At 42.1% G+C, this 22,500-nt stretch overlaps 1 long non-coding RNA gene across 2 annotated transcripts in view; it reads left to right on the top strand.

Moving 5' to 3' along the window:
* The window catches only part of LOC139751793 (uncharacterized), a 50,885-nt gene that overhangs the window by 5,410 nt on the left and 22,975 nt on the right, over nt 1-22,500 (top strand). The window contains exons 1-2 of one of the 2 annotated variants that reach the window (XR_011713425.1): nt 12,958-13,156; nt 13,395-13,572. This is a non-coding gene — a long non-coding RNA (uncharacterized lncRNA). Of the gene's footprint in view, nt 1-12,957; nt 13,157-13,394; nt 13,573-22,500 lie in introns of those variants that run through there. The other variant, XR_011713424.1, reaches the window with a different exon arrangement.

The following is a 22,500-nucleotide window of genomic DNA, read 5'->3' as shown; positions in this document are numbered from 1 at the left end:
TAACTCCATATTAATATTTATTATTTATATTATACTTTGTCGCTGTCTCCCGCGTTAGCGAGGTAGCGCAAAGAAACGACGAAAGAATGGCCCAGCCCACCCTCATACACATGTATATACATACACGTCCACACACGCAAATATACATACCTATACATCTCAACGTATACATATATATATATACACACACAGACATATACATATATACACAGGTACATAATTCATACTGTCTGCCCTTATTCATTCCCGTCGCCACCCCGCCACACATGAAATAAAAACCCCCTCTCCCCGCATGTGCGCGAGGTAGCGCTAGCTAAAGACAACAAAGGCCACATCCGTTCACACTCAGTCTCTAGCTTTCATGTATAATGCACCGAAACCACAGCTCCCTTTCCACATCCAGGCCCCACAGAACTTTTCATGGTTTACCCCAGACGCTTAAGATGCCCTGGTTCAATCCATTGACAGCACGTCGACCCCGGTATACCACATCGTTCCAGTTCTCACTATTCCATGCACGCCTTTCACCCTCCTGCATGTTCAGGCACCGATCGCTCAAAATCGTTTTCACTCCATCTTTCCACCTCCAATTTGGTCTCCCACTTCTCGTTCCCTCCACCTCTGACACATATATCCTCTTTGTCAATCTTTCCTCACTCATTCTCTCCATGTGGCCAAACCATTTCAAAACACCCAATTCTGCTCTCTCAACCACACTATTTTTATTACCAAACATCTCTCTTACTCTTTCATTACTTACTCGATCAAACCACCTCATACCACATATTGTCCTCAAACATCTCTTTTCCAGCATATCCACCCTCCTCCACATAACTCTATCTATAGCCCACGCCTCGCAACCATATATCATTGTTGGAACCACTATTCCTTCAGACATACCCATTTTGCTTTCCAAGATAACGTTCTCGACTTCCACACATTCTTCAACGCTCCCAGAACTTTCGCCTTCCATCCGCTGCCAAATCCACTCCCAGATATCTAAAACACTTCACTTTCTCCAGTTTTTCTCCATTGAAACTTACCTCCCAGTTGCCTTGTCCCTCAACCCTACTGTACCTAATAACCTTACTCTTATTCACATTTACTCTCAGCTTTCTTCTTTCACACACTTCATCAAACTCAGTCACCAGCTTCTGCAGGTTCTCACATGAATCAGCCACCAGTGCTGTATCATCAGCGAACAACAACTGAGGCACTTCCCAAGTTCTCTCCTCCACAACAGACTGCATACTTGCCCCTCTTTCCAAAGCTCTTGCATTCGCCTCCCTAAGAACCCCATCCATAAACAAATTAAACATGGAGACGTCACGCACCCCTGCCGCAAACCTACATTCACTGGGAACCAATCACTTTCCTCTCTTCCTACACGTACACATGCCTTACATCCTCGATAAAAACTTTTCACTGCTTCTAACAACTTGCCCCCACCATATATTCTTAATACCTTCCACAGAGCATCTCTATCAACTCTATCATATGCCTTCTCCAGATCTATAAGTGCTACATACAAATCCATTTGCTTTCTTTGCAAATTTTGGTGCATTTCTTAAACATTAAACAGCACTACAGAATGGATTCATTCAATATCCCAAGCCATTAGAATGCAGAGTTGAGTTGGGTATTTAACCCCAACATTGAACTTGTCTATTGCTGGGAACAACATGGCTCCCGGGTTGGTCTTCTGTTTGTGGTCTGTGAGATTTGTGCAATGTTCAGTCTTAAGTGTGATTAATATATTTTGAGTAGATTATTAAACACTAAGATTAGTATAGACTGGTAGGAACGTTAGGTGAGGTATTTGTGGATTTTGATGATATTATAGTGGTTCCAACAATGTTATGTGGTTACGAGGCATGGTCTATAGATAATCGGGTTGTGAGGAGGAGGGTGGATGTGATGAAAAGGAAATGTTTGAGGACAATATGTGGTGTGAGGTGGCTTGATCGAGTAGATAATGAAAGGGTGAGAGATGTGTGGTAATGAAAAGAGTGTGGTTGAGAGAGCAGAAGAGAGTATGTTGAAATGGTTTGATGACATGGAGTGAATGAGTGAGGAAAGATTGACAAAGGGGATATATGTGTCAGAAGTGGAGGGAAGAAGGAGAAGTGCAAGACCAAATTGGAGGTAGATGGATGGAGTAAAAAAGATTTTGAGTGATTGGGTCCTGAACGTACAGGAGAGTGAAAGGCATGCATGGTATAGAGTGAATTGGAACGTTGTGGTATACTGGGGTCGACGTGCTGTCAGTGAATTGAACCAGGGCATGTGAAGCATCTGGAGTAAATCATGGAAAGGCCTGTGGAGTCTGGATGTGGAAAGGGAGCCGTAGTTTCAGTGCATTACACATGACAGGTAGAGACTGAGTGTGAATGAATGTGGCCTTTTTGTCTGTTCCTAGCCCTGCCTCACTTGGGGGAAGGGGAATGCTATTTTGTGTGTGGCAGGATGGCAACGGGAATGGATATGTATGGATATATACATCTCTATATATATGTGTGTGTGTATGTATATGTTGAAATGTATGTATGTATATGTGCGTGTGTGGGCGTTTATGTATATACATGTGTATGCGAGTGGGTTGGGCCATTCTTCGTCTGTTCCCTTGTGCTACCTCGCTAACGTGGGAGACAATGGTTGAGTATAATAATAATGATGAAAAAGGAAAGGTGTGCAAGAAATATATTGAAGTGAAACGATGTGGTAGTGAAGTGATTTAGATATCTGGGAGTGGAACCATGGAAGCGGAAGTGAGTCACAGGGTGGAGGAGAGGTGAAAGTTCTGGGAGCGTTGAAAAATGTGTGGAAGGCGGGAACATTATCTTGGAAAGCAAAAATGGGTATGTTTGAAGGAATAGTGGTTCCAACAATGATATATGGTTACGAGGCATGGTCTATAGATAGGGTTGTGAGGAGGAGGGTGGATGTGATGGAAAGGAAATGTTTGAGGACAATATGTGGTGTGAGGTGGCTTCTTCGAGTAAGTAACAAAAGGGTGAGAGATGTATGTTAATAAAAAAAGTGTGGTTGAGAGAGCAGAAGAGGGTGTTTTGAAATGGTTTGGTCACATGGAGAGAATGTGTGAGGAAAGATTGACAGAGGATATATGTGTCAGACATGGAGGGAACAAGGAGAAGTGGGAGACCAAATTGGAGGTGGAAAGATGGAATGAAAAAGATTTTGAGCGATCGGGGCCTGAACATGCAGGAGGGTGAAAGGCGTGCAAGGAATAGTGTGAATTGGGTTTGACGTGCTGTCAGTGGATTGAACCAGGTCATATGAAGCGTCTGGGGTAAACCATGGAAAGTTTTGTGGGGCCTGGATGTGGAAAGGAAGTTGTGGTTTTGGTGCATTATGCATGACAGCTAGTGACTGAGTGTGAACGAATGTGGCCTTAGTTTTCTTTTCCTAGCGCTACCTCGCACGCATGCAGGGGGGGGAGGGGGTTGTCATTTCATGTGTGGCAAGGTGGCGACAGGAATGAATAAAGGCAGCAAGTATGAATTATGTACATGTGTATATATGTTTATGTCTGTGTATGTATATATATATATATATACGTTGAAATGTAAAGGTATGTATATGTGCGTGTGTGGATGTTTATGTATATACATGTGTATGTGGGTGAGTTGGGCCATTCTTTTGTCTGTTTCCTTGCACTACCTCGCTAACGCGGGAGACAGCGACAAAGTATGATAAATAGATGAATATATATAAAGGCGGCAAGTATGAATTATGTACATGTGTATATATGTATATGTCTGTGTATGTATATATATGTATCGTTGAAATGTTTAGGTATGTATATGTGCGTGTATGGATGTGTATGTATATACATGTTTATGTAGGTAGGTTGGGCCAATCTTTCGTCTGTTTCCTTGCGCTGCCTCGCTAACACGGGAGACATTCGTTCACACTCATCTCTAGCTGTCATGTGTAATGCACCGAAACCACAGCCCCACAGACCTTTCCATTGTTTACCCCAAACATTTCACATGCCCTGGTTCAGTCCATTGACAGCATTTTGACCCCAGTATTATATGACATTGCTCCAATTCTTTCTATTTTTTGCATGCCTTTCACCCTCGATGTATGTTCAGGCCCCAATTGTTTAAGATCTTTTTTGCTCCATCCTTCCACCTCCAGTTTTGTCTCCCACTTTTCCTTGTTCCCTCCACCTCTTTGTCAATTTTTCCTCTCATTCTATCCATATGTCGACACCATTTCAACACACCCTCTTTTGCTCTCTCAACCACACTCTTTTTATTTCCACACATCTCTCTTACCCTTTCATTACTTACTTGATCAAACCACCTCACAGCACACATTGTCCTCATACATTTCATTTCCAACATATTCATCTATCTATCTATTTATCTATCTATCTATAGCCCTTGCCTCTCATCTATATAACATTATTGAAACTACTATTCCTTCAAACATAACCATTTTTGCTTTCCGAGATAATGTTCTTTCCTTCACACATTCTTCATGCTCCCAGAACCTTTGTCCCCTCCCCCACCCTGTGACTCACTTCCACTTCCATGGTTCCATTCATTGCTAAGTTCACTCCCAGACATCTAAAACACTTCACTTCCTTCAGTTTTTCTCCATTCAAACGTACATCCCAATTAACTTCTCCCTCAACCCTACTGAACCTAATAATTACCTTACTTTTATTCACATTTATGCTCAACTTTCTCCCTTCACTCACTTCTCCAAACTCAGTCACCAACTTCTGCAGTTTCTTTCTTGAATCAGCCACTGGAGCTGTATCATCAGTGAACATTAACTGACTCACTTCTCAAGCCCTTTCATTCCCAACAGAGTGCATACTTGCCCCTCTCTCCAAAACTTGCATTTACCTCCCTAACCCTCTCATCACACACCTTTGCTGCAGACACTCACTCTCCTCTCTTCCTACTCGTACACATGCCTTGCTTTTCTTTCCTTCAAACTATTCGCCATTTCCCGCGTTAGCGAGGTAGCGTTAAGAACAGAGAACTGGGCCTTTAAGGGAATATCCTCACCTGGCCCCCTTCTCTATTCCCTCTTTTGGAAAATTAAGAAAAAATAATGAGAGGGGAGGATTTCCAGCCCCCCGCTCCCTCCCCTTTTAGTCACCTTCTACGACACGCAGGGAATACGTGGGAAGTATTCTTTCTCCCCTATCCCCAGGGATAACACATACCTTACATCTTTGGTAAAAGCTTTTCACTGCTTCTCGCAGCTTACCTTCCTCACCATATACTCTTAATACCTTCCACAAAGCATCTCTGTCGACCCTATCATATGCTTTCTCCAGATCCATAAATGCCACATACAAATCCATCTTTCTTCTAGATATATCTCTCACACTTTATTCAAACACCTGATCCACACATCCTCATCCACTTCTGAAACCATGCTGCTCTTCCCCAATCTGATGCTCTGTACATGCCTTCACCCTCTCAGTCAGTACCCTCCCATATAATTTCCCAAGAATACTCAATAAACTTATGCCTCTTTAGTTTGAACACTCACCATTATCCCCTTTGCCTTTGTACAGTGGCACAATGCATGGATTCCGCCAATTCTCAGGCAATTCACCATGATCCATACATACATTGAATATCCTTACCAACCATTCAACAACACAGTCACCCCTTTTTTAATAAATTCTATTGCAATACCATCCAAACCCACCACCATGTCGAATTTCATCTTCCGCAAAGCTTTCACCACCTCTTCTTTCTTAACCAAACCATTGTCCCTGATCCTTTCACTTTGCACACCACCCCGACTAAAAACACCTTATATTTGCCACTCTATTTTCTCCTTTCTCACTTTCTCACTACCTGTTAATACTTTCCCCCTTGCCCCTTCACTGATGTTCCTGTTTGTTCTCTTGTCTTATGCACATTATTTACCTCCTTCCAAAAGCTCTTTCTATTGTCTCAAAAGTTTAATGACACTCTCACCCCATCTCTCATTTGCCTTCTTTTTCAGTCCTTGCACCTTTTTTTTGACCTCCATCCGCTTTCTTTTATACTTTTCCCAGTCATTTGCACTCCTTTGCAAGTATCGTCTAAATGCCTCTTCTTTTCTCTTTCACTAACAACTTTACTTTTTCATCCCACCACCCACTACCCTTTCTAATCTGCATACCTTCCACCTTTCTCATGCTACATGCATCTTTTGCACAAGTCATCACTGCTTCCCTAAATACATCCCATTCCTCACCCACTCCCCTCGCATCATTTGCTCTCACCTTTTGCCATTCTACACTCAATCTCTCCTGGTATTTCTTCACACAAGTCTCCTTTCCAAGCTCATTTACTCTTGCCACTCTTTTCTCCCCAGCATGTTCTCTTCTTTTATTTGAAAATATATACAAACCTTCACCTTTGCCTCCACAAGATAGTGATCAGACATCCCTCCAGCTGCCCCTCTCAGTACTGTAACATCCAAAAGTCTCTCTTTTACACACCTATCAATTAACACGTGATCCAATGATGCCGTTTGACCATCTTTCCTACTCACATATGTATGCTTATGTATATCTCTTTTTCAACCAGGCATTCCCAATCACCAGTCTTTTCCTGAACACAAATCCTCAAGCTTTTCACCATTTCCTTTCACAACACTGAACACCCCATGTACACCAATTATACCCTCAACTGCTACATTACTCACCTCGCATTTAAATCACCTGTATACATATGGGGAGAAATAGTACTTCCCATGTATACTCAGCATGTTGTATGAAGAAACAAATTTAGGTAATATTCCAGAAGATAGGGGAGAATGACTACTACTCATTTATTCCTTCATGTTGTAGAAGGCAGCTGAAGAGGTGGGAGTTGGGAGCTAGAAACCCTCCCCTCCTTGGATTTTTACTTTCTAAGTGTTGGAACAGGAGTCAAATGAATAGTGCTCATCCTCCAAGAGGGCTCAGGCTGTGGTGTCTGAATGTGTGTGGATGTAAGCAAGATAAGAAGAAGATGAGATAGGTTTATGTTGAAGAGTGATACCTGGATATTTTGGCCATTGACCTCATGAAATGTCTTCATCTGTTCCCACCTCAAAGGTTTGGACATTTGGCAGCTGCTATGGAATTCTCATCCTTCTTTTAACTTCCCTTCATATAATGTATCTTTCTTTAAGAGTTGGGCCTACAAACTCTTTCTGAGCCCTGACTAATTTCCAATATCTTTTTCTTGTACTTTTTTCTTTGATCTGAGATGGCCTTGATCTGGGCATTTTTACCTGTGTCATGTTGCTCACTTTAACCGAAAATGGTTTGGGAATGTCTTAGGAACAAAGATAGGGGTCACTGTGAGTTTAAGAGCTAAGGAATGGGTAATACTGCAGCTGAAGGAGTTGTGTAAACGATTGAGAATGCATGGAATTGAGGCCGAGTGATGTAGGCAAAAATGAAAGTGGATTACTTGAAGTGGATGCTTATGCACTTGGAGATGAGAGGACAAAGGAAGAGAAGGAAGTGATTTCTTAGAAACTGAATGAGTGTATCAGTAGTTTGGATGCAAGAGATTGACTATTATTGATAATTTGATCATGGTAGTGAGTAATGTGGCAGTTGAGGGTATGATTAGGGAGCTTGTGGATACTTATTATAGTGAACATATAGAGTTGTGGTGAAAAAGTTTTGATAACTGAGAATATCTGGTTTAAGAAAAGGGATATACATAGGTGTATATGGGTGAGAAGGAAAGATGGAAAAGGGTATTTTTTGGACAATATAGTGATTAATAGGTGTGCAAAGAGACTTTTCATTGCGATTGTGCTGAGAGGGATAGCTGGAGGTATGTCTGATCATTGCTTAAATTAGACGAGCTGAAGGTTTAAAGAGGCCTTAGAAAAGGAGGAAAAAAGATAAGGTTGAGAAGAGGATTGTGTGAATGAGTGGGCTTGGAAAAGAAACTTGTGAGAAGAGATATCAGTAAGAATGATTATTGAATGGCAGAAAGTCAGAGTAAGTGAAGCTCAGGGAGGAGTGAGGAATGGCAGGTGTGTAGGGAAACATTGCTTACATGTGAAGGTGTGTGTGATGCAGAAGGTGGGAGATGGACTGGTGAAAAAGGGTAGTGAGTGGTGGGATGGGGAAGTTAAGTTGCTAAAGAAAGAGAAGAAAGATGTTTAGGTACTATTTGCAGGGAAGGAGTGCAGGTGATTGAATGTTGAGAGGAAGGTATAAGGACTGGAAGAGAGAGCAAATAAAAGTTAGGGTGATTGAGTATCATCAAACTTCAGGCAGATGAAAAACTTTATTTTCAAGGAGGTTGATAGTGTGAGAAAACAAAAGAATGAATGGGAAGTAATATTAGTTGTGGGCCAAAGGGGGTAGTGGTAACGGGTAGTGATTGGGTGAAGAGGAGACGTGTTTAGTGATTTTAAACATCGCTGAACGTGTTCATTGATAGATTGGCAGATATAGGGCATTTGGGTTGGGAAGGTGTGTTTGGTAAAAGGTTAGTCAAGAAAGAAGAGGTGGTGAAAGCTTTGCAAATGATGAAATGTTTGAAGATGGCTGGAGTAGATGATATAGCAAATAAATTTCTTAAAGACGGGGTTACTGCTTTGTTGATTGATTATTTATGATTTTCATTGTATGGATGAATCATTGTGAAGTTCCTGAAGATATATATATACATACAAATATTTTTATACTTTGCCGCTGTTTCCCGTGTTAGCAAGGTAGCGCAAGGAAACAAACGAAAGAATAGCCCAACCCACCCACACACACATGTATATACATACACATCCGCACACACACACACACACATACATACCCATACATCTCAACGTATACATGTATAGATACGCACAGACATATACACATATACACATGTACATAATATGTACTGTCTGCTCTTATTCATTCCTGTCGCCACCCCACCACACATGAAATGAAAACCCCTTTTCCCCCCCGCATGTGCGCAAGGTAGCGCTAGGAAAAGACAACAAAGGCCACATTCGTTCACACTCAGTCTCTAGCTGTCATGTATAATGCACCGAAGCCACAGCTCCCTTTCCACATACAGGCCCCACAAAACTTTCCATGGTTTATCCCAGATGCTTCACATGCCTTGGTTCAATCCATTGACAGCACATTGACCCCGGTATACCACATCGTTCCAATTCACTCTATTCCTTGCACGCCCTTGACCCTCCTGCATGTTTAGGCCCCGATCACTCAAAATCTTTTTCACTCCATCTTTCCACCTCCAATTTGGTCTCCCACTTCTCCTCATTCCCTCTACCTCTGACACATAAATCCTCTTTGTCAATCTTTCCTCACTCATTCTCTCCACGTGACCAAACCATTTCAAAACACCCTCTTCTGCTCTCTTAACCACACACTCTTTATTACCACACATCTCTCTTACCCTTTCATTTCTTACTCGATCAAACCACCTCACACCACATATTGTCCTCAAACATCTCATTTCCAGCACATCCACCCTCCTCCACACAACTCTATCCATAGCCCATGCCTCGCCACCATATAACAATGTTGGAACCAATATTCCTTCAAACATACCCATATTGGCTCTCCAAGATAATGTTCTCGACTTCCACACATTCTTCAATGCTCCCAGAACTTTCACCCCCTCCCCCACCCTACAATTCACTTCCACTTCCATGGTTCCATCCACTGCCAAATCCACTCCCAGATATCTAAAACACTTCACTTCCTCCAGTTTTTCTCCATTCAAACTTACCTCCCAGTTGACTTGTCCCTCAACCCTACTGTACCTAATAACCTTGCTCTTATTCACATTTACTCTCAGCTTTCTTCTTTCACACACTTTACCAAACTCAGTCACCAGCTTCTGCAGTTTCTCACCCGAATCAGCCACCAGGGCTGTTTCATCAGCGAACAACAACCAACTCACTTCCCAAGCTCTCTCATCCACAGCAGACTGCATACTTGCCCCTCTTTCCAAAACTCTTGCATTCACCTCCCTAGCAACCCCATCCATAAACAAATTAAACAACCATGGAGACATCACGGACCCCTGCCGCAAACCAACATTCACCTGAGAACCAATCACTTTCGTCTCTCCTTTCTCGAACGCATGCTGTACATCCTCGTTAAAAACTTTTCACTGCTTCTAACAACTTGCCTCCCACACCGTATACTCTTAATACCTTCCACAGAGCATCTCTATCAACTCTATCATATGCCTTCTCCAGATCCATAAATGCTACATACAAATCCATTTGCTTTTCTAAGTATTTCTCACATACATTCTTCAAAGCAAACACCTGATCTACACATCCTCCACCACTTCTGAAGCCACACTGCTCTTCCCCAGTCTGATCCTCTGTACTTGCCTTCACCCTTTCAATCAATACCCTCCCACATAATTTCCCAGGAATACTCATCAAACTTATACCTCTGTGATTTGAGCACCCACTTTTATCCTCTTTGCCTTTGTACATTGGCACTATGCAAGCATTCCGCTAATCCTCAGGCACCCCACCATGAGTCATACATATATTAGATAACCTTACCAACCACTCAACAATAGTCACCCCTTTTTTTAATAAATTCCACTGCAGTACCATCCAAACCCGCTAGCTTGCCGGCTTTCATCTTTCACAAAGCTTTTACTACCTCTTCTCTGTTTACCAAATCATTCACTCTAACCCTCTCACTTTGCACACCACCTCGACCAAAACACCCTATATCTGCCACTCTATCATCAAACACATTCAACAAACCTTCAAAATACTCACTCCATCTCCTTCTCACATCACCACTACTTGTTATCACCTCCCCATTAGCCCCCTTCACTGATGTTCCCATTTGTTCCCTCTTCTTATGCACTTTATTTACCTCCTTCCAAAACATCTTTTTATATATATTTATTTATTATACTTTGTCGCTTTCTCCTGCGTTAGTGAGGTAGCGCAAGGAAACAGACTAAAGAATGGCCCAAGCCACCCACATACACGTGTATACATACACGTCCACACACACACATATACATACCTATACATCTCAACGTATACATATATATACACACACAGACATATACATATATACACATGTCCATAATTCATACTGTCTGCCCGTATTCATTCCCGTCACCACCCCGCCACACATGAAATGAAAACCCCCTCCCCCCCGCATGTGCACGAGGTAGCACTAGGAAAAGACAACAAAGGCCACACTCGTTCACACTCAGTCTCTAGCTGTCATGTATAATGCTCCGAAACCACAGCTCCCTTTCCACATCCAGGCCCCACAAAACTTTCCATGGTTTACCCTAGATGCTTCACATGCCCTGGTTCAATCCATTGACAGCATGTTGACCCTGGTATACCTCATCTTTTTATTCTCCCTAAAATTTAATGATACTCTCTCACCCCAACTCTCATTTGCCCTCTTTCACCTCTTGCACCTTTCTCTTGACCTCCTGCCTCTTTCTTATATACATCTCCCAGTCATTTGCATTATTTCCCTGTAAAAATCGTCCAAATGTCTCTCTCTTCTCTTTCACTAATAATCTTACTTCTTCATCCCACCACTCACTACCCTTTCCAATCTGCCCACCTCCCACACTTCTTATGCCACAAGCATCTTTTGTGCAAACCGTCACTGCTTCCCTAAATACATGCCATTCCTCCCCCACTCCCCTTACGTCCTTCGTTCTTACCATTTTCCATTTTGAGGACTGTACCCAGTCTCTCCTGGTTCTTCCTCACACAAGTCTCCTTACTAAGCTCACTTACTCTCACCACTCTCTTCACCCCAACATTCTCTCTTCTTTTCTGAAAACCTCTACATATCTTCACCTTCACCTCCACAAGATGATGATTAGACATCCCTTCAGTTGCACCTCTCAGCACATTAACATCCAAAAATCTCTCTTTTGTGCGCCTATCAATTAAAATGTGATGCCTCTTTTAACAGATGTCTTAATTACTCTTTTAGCCCCAGACAGACAGGACTGAAGTTCAAAATCTGTTACCTTGAATTGACAATCACTTCCCGCTGATGAAAACCCATCATATCACTGCACTAGACCCCTCCCACTCAAACCACTTAGTATCTGACCACCAACTTTCAACAGAAATAAAAAGCCTACCCCTGTCTCACACTCCAGCACCTTCTACTCACAGATACCCCAACCCCCCAAGAAATATAACTAACAGAGGATGCTGTCAGTGGACTAAGCCAGGGCATATGAAGCATATGAGGTAAATCATGTAAAGTGTGTGGGGCATGGTCATAGATAGGGAGCATTGGTTTGGTGCATTACACATAATGGCTAGAGAAGGGACGTGAGTGGATGCAGCCCTTCTTTTTCTGTTCTGATGTTACCTCACTAACACTGGAAATGGCAATCAAGTATGGAAAAAAAAAAAAGTACACACCAAGATGACCCAAGAAACAATAAAGTCACCCCCCCAATTCTACCTTTAACTCCATTCCACTTGACATACGCCCAATAGAAGCTACATGCCCTTGACAAACATAGGTCTCATCATGCAGAACGGTGTAATGCATGCATGGCATAGAGTGAAATGGAATAATGTGATATACATGGGTTGACATGCTGTCAAATAACTCAGCTTTCTTAATTTTCTGTCTAGGGTATTATTGGGTATTCTGACAACATTTCCTGGGTGGGGTGATGCAAATTTTCCATAAGAATTGGCAGTAACCCCTTGAAGGTCAGTAAGTAGCAGCCTGGCACAGTTGATTATAGAAAAAAATACAGGAATTGTGTGTTGCATGTGCTACCATTTTGGCAATGAAAATCATGACTGTCATTGCATAGAGCTATCAAAAACAGTGGATTTGTAACAACTGTCCTCCCAAGCTAGTTTTGAATTTCACCAAATTAGACTTACACCCAATTGAGAACTCCCTAGACATATGAATTTTTCTTTCTTATCTGTGTTCTGGGCACTTTCTATAACTCAAACATTATGAACACAATTTCAACATATCAGAACCTCATTATGCCCAAGAAGCAGCTTCCACACTCATAATTCTGAAGGTCCTCAGTTGCCCTATTCTTTGGTATCAGACTTTAGAATGAATGGTTCTGCCTGGTGGATATGGCCAGCTTCTTGAATGCTGTGGGTGCCCCATGGAAGGGACTCTTTGGACATGAAGGTAAAGTAATGTAGGTTTTGAGTAACGAAATAGAATTTAAGGCAAACCTTGAATTGTAAACAAAATAAAGGCATTTGAGATGAAAAAAGTTGGAGGGGAAACTAGTATACAAGTTGAGGAGTTTTAGTTCTTTGAATAGAATTGCCAAGTAAGGAGCTTTGTTCAACACTTGAGTATTTTGCATGTGATAATACAATATTTTCATATCCCAGTTTATATTTTTTTATGGCTTTTTTAGAGATGGTGACTCCTGCAACTCTTGGGTCAGTGTACAAGAAGAGGTGTGACATTGGTGTTCCCATTACAAATAGAGAAACTGATAGAAAATGTACTATGATACTGTCCTTGTTGAATGGAATGGCCTGGAGAAAAGTGTAAAATGATAGTGTTCCAGCATGCATTGGCCCAGAGAATCGGTAAGGTAATAAGTGTTTCATTTTATTTAATTGTACCTTCTAAAATGTATTCATTACTGCTCCAGTAATGAATGTGTTGGATCTGAGGGAAATGGCAGTGTAATTAAGTTTACATAGAAATAGTTAGAGGAAAAGGATTTACGTATGAGGGAGCATAAGTCTGTGGTAAATGTAATGGTTTTTTTTTCATGAATGATCGAATTTTAGTAACCTGTAGGTGGCATCACTTTGTATTCAATGATGGCCATCATCGCACGAGGCTCATTATTTTCCCCATCTGTGTAACCATCCAGCTGATGTATTATACCTTAAGTAGCCCACACAGGTCTCTTCCATCACCAGAAAAGTGCAGGAAGAAGTTCAGTTTTCCTCATGTAAGATATTCACCATTGTAGGTGCATGTGTGTTGACCTTTTAGTTGTGCATACTGTGATCTTGCTGAGAATACATAGATTGTTAGATGACGTAAGTGATGAGGAGGAACACGTCACTTGTAAATGTATCTGCTGGTAAGAAAATTGAAGAATACAATAATTGCTCCTACACTATTCAGGTTCAGCAATCCATAAGTATGATGTCAACCAAATTGGTGATTAGATCAGAAGTACATACCCTGGCATGTTAATAGAGTACCACCCCAACCTGTTCTTCCCCTGTAGCAGCTATCCTTACCTCGTTCCTCCACAACACAGTTTACAGGCCAGTAGAAAAGTTACTGCATTATTCATATGGCTGTGCTATGTTTATTTTTTATATCATACTTAGTTGCTGTCTCCCGCGTTAGCAAGTTAGGAAAAAGGAAACAGATGAAAGGATGGCCCAACCTACCCACATACACATGCATATACATAAACACCCACACACGCACATATACATACCTATACATTTCAACATATACATACATATACATACACAGACATACACATGTATACACATGTACATATCTATACTTGCTGCCTTCATCCATTTCTGTCGCCACCCCGCCACACATGAAATAGCACCCCCCTCCCCCCGTGCGCAAGGTAGCGTTATGAAAAGACAACAGAGGCCACATTCATTCACACTCAATCTCTAGGTGTCATTTGTGATGCACCAAAACCACAACTCCCTTTCCACATCCAGGCCCCACCAAACTTTCCATGGTTTACCCCAGACGCTTCACATGCCCTGGTCAATCCATTGACAGCATGTCAACCCGTTATACCACATCGTTCCAATTTACTCTATTCCTTGCATGCCCTTCACCCTCCTGTATGTTCAGACCCCGATAACTCAAAATCTTTTTCACTCCATCATTCCACCTCCAATTTGGCCTCCCACTTCTCATTCCCTTCACCTCTGACACATATATCCTCTTTGTCAGTCTTTCCTCACTCATTCTCTCCATGTCACCAAACCATTTCATTACACCCTTTTCTGCTTTCACAACCACACTCTTTTTATTACCACACATCTCTCTTACTCTTTCATTACTTACTCAATCATATTGTCCTCAAACATTTCATTTCCAACACATCCACCCTCGTCTGCAAAACCCTATCTATAGCCCATGTCTTGCAATCATTTAACATTGTTGGAACCATTTTCCTTCAAACATACCCATTTTTGCCCAAGATAACATTTTTGCCTTCCACACATTCTTCAGCACTGCGAGAACCTTTGCCCCCTCCCCCACCCTGTGACTCACTTCCACTCCCATGGTTCCATATGCTGCTTAATCCATTCCCAGATATCTAAAACTTTTCACTTCCTCCAGTTTTTCTCCATTCAAACTTGCATCCCAATTAACTTGTCCCTCAACTCTACTGAACCTTGCTCTTATCCACATTTACTCTCAGCTTTCTTCTTTCACACACTTTACCAAACTCAGTCACCAACTTCTGCAGTTTCTCACCCAAATCAGCCACCAGCGCTGTATCATCAGCGAACAACAACTGACTCACTTCCCAAGCCCTCTCATCCACAACAGGCTACGTACTTGCCCCTCCCCAAAACTCTTGCATTCACCTCCCTAACAACCCCATCCATAAACAAATTAAACAGCCATGGAGACATCACACACCCCTGCTGCAAACCAACATTCACTGGGAACCAGTCACTTTCCACTCTTCCTACTCGTACACATGCCTTACATCCTTGATAGAAACTTTTCACTGCTTCTAGCAACTTACCTCCCACACCATATACTGTTGTTACCTTCCACAAAGCATCTCTATCCACTCTTATCATATGGCTTCTCCAGATCCATAAATGCTACATACAAATCCATCTGTTTTTCTGAGCATTTCTCACATACACTCTTCAAAGTAGATACCTGACCCACACATCCTCTACCACTTCGGAAACCACACTGCTATTCCCCAATCTGTTGCTCTGTACATGCCTTTACCCTCTCAATTGGTACCCTCCCATATAATTTCCCAGGAATACTCAACAAACTTATACCTCTGTAATCTGAACACTCACCCTTACCCCCTTTGCCTTTATATAATGGTTCTATGCATGCATTCCACCAATCCTCAGGAACTTCACCATGAACCGTACATACAATGAATATCCTTACCAACCAGTCACAACACAATCACCTCCTGTTTTAATGAATTCCACTGCAATACCATCCAAACCCGCCACCTTGCTGGCTTTCATCTTTCACAAGTCTTTCACTACCTCTTCTCTGTTTACCAAACCATTCTCCCTGACTCTCTCGCTTCGCACACCAGCTCGACCAAAATAACCTATATCTGCCACTCTTATTATCAAACACATTCAACAAACCTTCAAAATACACACTCCATCTTCTTCTCACCTCACCACTACTTGTTATTACCTCCCATTAGCCCCCTTCACAGATGTTCCCATTTGTTCTCTTGTCGTACGTATTTTATTTACCTCCTTCCACAATATCTTTTTATTCTCCCTAAAATTTGATGATACTCTCTCACTGCAATTCTCATTTGCCTTCTTTTTCAGCTCTTGCACCTTTCTTTTGACCTCCTGCCTCTTTCTTGTATATATCTCCCAGTCATTCACACTACATCCCTGCAGAAATCGTCCAAATGCCTCTTTCTTCTCTTTCACTAACAATCTTACTTCTTCATCCCACCACCCACTACCCTTTCTAATATACTCACCGCCCACTTTTCTCATGCCATAAGCATTTTTTGCACAAGCCATCACTGCTTCCCTAAATGTATTCCATTACTCCCCCACTCCTCTTACGTCATTTGCTGTCACCTTTTTCCATGCTCACTTACACTCACCACTCTCTTCACCCCAACATTCTCTCTTCTTTTCTGAATACCTCTACAGATCTTCACCTTCGCCTCCACAAGATAATGTTCAGACATCCCTCCAGTTGCCCCCCTCAGTACATTAAGATCCAAAAGTCTCTATTTCGTGCACCTATCAATTAACACACAATCCAATAACACTCTCTGGCCATCTCTCCTACTTACATATACTTATCTATATCTCTCTTTTTAAACCAGGTGTTCCCAATCATCAGTCCTTTTTCAGCATAAAACTCTACTAGCTGTTCATCATTTCCATTTACAACACTGCCACATTATTCACTTTTGCATTCAAATCACCCATCACTATAACCCAGTCTTGTGCATCAAAGCTTCTAACACACTCACTCAGCTGCTCCCAAAACACTTGCCTCTCATGAACTTTCTTATCATGACCAGGTGCATAGGCACCAATAATCACCCATCTCTCTCCACCCACTTTCAGTTTTACCCATATCAATCTAGAGTTTACTTTCTTACACTCTATCACATACTCCTGCAGCTCCTGCTTCAGGAGTAGTGCTACTCCTTCCTTTACTCTTGTCCTCTCACCAACCCCTGACTTTACTCCTAAGACATTCCCAAACCACTCTTCCCCTTTACCCTTGAGCTTTGTTTCACTCAGAGCCAAAACATCCAGGTTCCTTTCCTCAAACATACTACCTATCTCTCCCTTTTTCTCATCTTGGTTACATCCACACACATTTAGACACCCCCAATGTGAGCCTTTGAGGAGGATGAGCACTCCCCGCATGACTCCTTCATCTGTTTCCCCTTTTAGAAAGTTAAAATACAAGGAGGGGAGTGTTTCTAGCCCCCCACTCTTATCCCTTTTAGTTGCCATCTATGATACACGGGAATGCGTGTGAAGTATTCTTTCTCCCCTATCATATATACCTATGATATTTTTGCAGTGTTGTAGTAATAAGTAGACTGACCTCTGCTAGTGTTGTGGATGTGTTGGTGGTCAAAGAGCTCTATCCTTTAAATAAGCACTGACCAGGGCAATTACAAATGATATCTGAAGGTTTTGCTGGGATACTCGTAATGATGCAAAAAATAATTGTACACTTTTTGTATGAATTTTTTTTTTTTTTTTTTTTTTTTTTTTGGCTGTCTCCCGCGTTTGCGAGGTAGCGCAAGGAAACAGACGAAAGAAATGGCCCAACCCACCCCCATACACATGCCTTGATTCAATCCACTGACAGCACGTCAACCCCGGTATACCACATCGCTCCAATTCACTCTATTCTTTGCCCTCCTTTCACCCTCCTGCATGTTCAGGCCCCGATCACACAAAATCTTTTTCACTCCATCTTTCCACCTCCAATTTGGTCTCCCTCTTCTCCTCGTTCCCTCCACCTCCGACACATATATCCTCTTGGTCAATCTTTCCTCACTCATTCTCTCCATGTGACCAAACCATTTCAAAACACCCTCTTCTGCTCTCTCAACCACGCTCTTTTTATTTCCACACATCTCTCTTACCCTTACGTTACTTACTCGATCAAACCACCTCACACCACACATTGTCCTCAAACATCTCATTTCCAGCACATCCATCCTCCTGCGCACAACTCTATCCATAGTCCACGCCTCGCAACCATACAACATTGTTGGAACCACTATTCCTTCAAACATACCCATTTTTGCTTTCCGAGATAATGTTCTCGACTTCCACACATTCTTCAAGGCTCCCAGAATTTTCGCCCCCTCCCCCACCCTATGATCCACTTCCGCTTCCATGGTTCCATCCGCTGCCAGATCCACTCCCAGATATCTAAAACACTTCACTTCCTCCAGTTTTTCTCCATTCAAACTCACCTCCCAATTGAATTGACCCTCAACCCTACTGTACCTAATAACCGTGCTCTTGTTCACATTTACTCTTAACTTTCTTCTTTCACACACTTTACCAAACTCAGTCACCAGCTTCTGCAGTTTCTCACATGAATCAGCCACCAGCGCTGTATCATCAGCGAACAACAACTGACTCACTTCCCAAGCTCTCTCATCCCCAACAGACTTCATACTTGCCCCTCTTTCCAAAACTCTTGCATTCACCTCCCTAACAACCCCATCCATAAACAAATTAAACAACCATGGAGACATCACACACCCCTGCCGCAAACCTACATTCACTGAGAACCAATCACTTTCCTCTCTTCCTACATGAATTATATTATTATTATTATTATTATTATTATTATTATTATTATTATTATTATTATTATGATTATTATTATAATGATTATTATTATTTTATTTTATTTATCTATTTTGCTTTGTCGCTGTCTCCCATGTCAGCGAGGTAGCACAAGGAAACAGACGAAAGAACTGCCCAACCCACCCACATACACATGTATATACATACATGTCCACATATGCAAATATACATATCTATACATCTCAACGTATACATATATATACACACACAGCCATACATATATACACATGTACATAATTCATACTGTCTGCCTTTATTCATTCCCATTGCCACCCCGCCACACATAAAATAACAACCCCCTCCCCCCTCATGTGCGCGAGGTAGCGCTAGGAAAAGACAACAAAGGCCACATTTGTTTACACTCAATCTCTAGCTGTCATGTAATAATACACCGAAACCACAACTCCCTTTCCACATCCAGGCCCCACAGAACTTTCCATGGTTTACCCCAGACGCTTCACATGCCCTGGTTCAATCCAATACAGCTCCCTCTCCACATCCAGGCCCCACAGAACTTTCCATGGTTTACCCCAGACGCTTCACATGCTCTGGTTCAATCCATTGACAGCACATCGACCCCGGTATACCACATCGTTCCAATTCACTCTATTCCTTGCACGCCTTTCACCCTCCTGCATGTTCAGGCCCCGATCACTCAAAATCTTTGTCACTCCATCTTTCTACCTCCAATTTGGTCTCCCACTTCTCCTAGTTCCCTCCATCTCTGACATATATATCCTCTTGGTCAATCTTTCCTCACTCATTCTCTCCATGTGACCAAACCATTTCAAAACACCCTCTTCTGCTCTCTCAACCACACTCTTTTTATTACCTTACATCTCTCTTACCCTAGTATTATTTATTCCATCAAACCACCTCACACAACGTATTGTCCTCAAACATCTCATTTCCAGCACATCCACCCTCCTCCGCACAGCTCTATCCATAGGCCACGCCTCGCAACCATATAACATTGTTGGGAGAACCACCATTCCTTCAAATATACCCATTTTTGCTTTCCAAGATAATGTTCTCGACTTCCACACATTCTTCAACACTCCCAGAACTTTCACCCCCTCCCCCACCCTGTGATTCACTTCCTCTTCCATGGTTCCATCCGCTGCCAAATCCACACCCAGATATCTAAAACACTTCACTTCCTCCAGTTTTTCTCCCTTTAAACTTACCTCCCAATTGACTTGACCCTCAACCCTGCAGTACCTAATAACCTAGCTCTTATTCACATTTACTCCCAGCTTTCTTCTTTCACACACTTTACCACTCAGTAACCAGCTTCTGCAGTTTCTCACATGAATCAGCCACCAGCGCTGTATCATCAGCGAACAACAACTGACTCACTTCCCAAGTTCTCTCATCCACAACAGACTGCATACTTGCCACTCTTTCCAAAACTCTTGCATTCACCTCCCTAACAACCCCATCCATAAACAAAGTAAATAACCATGGAGACATCACACCACGCCCTGCCGCAAAACCTACAATTCACTGAGAACCAATACTTTCCTCTCTTCCTACATGAATTCATATTATTATTATTATTATAATTATTATTATTATTATTATTATTCTTAATTATTATTATGATTATTATTATAATGATTATTATTATTTTATTTTATTTATCTAACTTTTGCTTTGTCGCTGATCGGAGCCCATGTCAGCGAGGTAGCCACAAGGAAACAGACGAAGAGAACTGCCCAACCCACCCCACATAATCACATGGTATATACAACATGTCCACCATATGCAAATATACATAAACTAATACATCTCAACTTATACTATAAATACACACACAAAAGAAGGCCATACAAATATACAACATGTACATATTCATACTGTCTGCCTTTATTCATTCCCATTGCCACCCCGCCACCCTAAAAATAACAACCCCCTCCCACCCCTCATAGTGCGCGAGGTAGCCTAAAAGGAAAAGACAACAAAGGCCCATTTGTTTAACACTCAATCTCTAGCTGTCATGTAATAATACAACCGAAAACCACAACTCCCTTTCCACATCCAGGCCCCACAGAACTTTCCATGGTTTACCCCAGACGCTTCACATGCCCTGGTTCAAATCCAAACAGTTCCCTCACCCTCCCATCCAGGCCCCACAGAACTTTCCATGTTTACCCCAGACGCTTCACATGCTCTGTTCAATCCATTGACAAAACAAATCGACCCCGATACCACATCTGTTCCAATTCACCTCTATCCTTGCAACGCCTTTCACCCTCCGCATGTTCAGGAGGCCCCGATCAACTCAAAAAACTTTGCACTAACTCCCATCTTTCAACCATCCAATATGGTCTCCCACTTCTCTAGTTCCCTTCACATCTCGACATATATATCCTGCATGGTCAATCTTTCCCTCCTCACTCATTTATTCCCTCTCTATGAGAACTAACCATTTTCAAAACACCCTCTTCTGCTCTCTCAGACCCACTCATTTTATTACCTTACATCTCTCTACCCTAGTATTATTTATCAACAAAACCACCTCAACACAACGAATTGTTCCTCAAACATCTCATTTCCCAGTCACATCCACCCTCTCCGCACAGCTCTATCCATAGGCCACGCCTCGCAACCATAAACTTTGTTGGGAAGAAACCACCATTCCTTCAAATAACCCATTTTTTGCTTTCCAAGATAATGTTCTCGACTTCCACACATTCTTCAACACTCCCGAGAACTTTCACACCCCTCCCCCACCCTGTGATTCACTTCTCTTCCATGGTTCCATCTGCTGCCAAATCCACACCAGATATCTAAAAAACTATTCACTTCCTCCAGTTTTTCCTCCCTTTAAACTTACCTCCCATGAACATGACCCTCAACCCCTGGGTGGGCAAAAGGTCAAAAAAAAAAAAACCCCCTTTTAATAACCCCTAGCTCTATTCACATTTATCCCAGCTTTCTTCTTTCACACACTTTACCACTCAGTAACCAGCTTCTCAGTTTTCTCACATGAATCAGCCACCAAGCGCTGTATCCTCAGCGAACAACAACTTGACTCCTTCCCAAGTTCCATCCATCCACAAACAGACTGCATACTTGCCACTCTTCCAAAACTCTTGCATTCACCTCCCTAACAACCCCATCCAAAAACACAGTAAAATAACCTGGAGACATCACGACCCATGGGGGCACACCTACCTACATTCATTGAGAACCAATTCACTTTCCCTCTTCCTACATGTACAACATGCCTTACATCCTCGATATTACTTTTCACTGCTTCTAACAACCATATGTTCTTAATACCTTCCACTGAGCATCTCTATATCAAGCTCTTATCATATGCCTTCTCCAGTCCATAAATGCCTACAATACAAATCTATTTGCTAATCTAAGTATTTACTCACACGCATTCCTTCAAAGAAACAA

This window comes from Panulirus ornatus, chromosome 12 (assembly GCF_036320965.1).
Source record: "Panulirus ornatus isolate Po-2019 chromosome 12, ASM3632096v1, whole genome shotgun sequence".
Lineage (NCBI taxonomy): Eukaryota > Metazoa > Arthropoda > Malacostraca > Decapoda > Palinuridae > Panulirus > Panulirus ornatus.
Note: the sequence above shows the minus strand (reverse complement) of the source record. Positions and strands in the feature narration are given on the sequence as shown.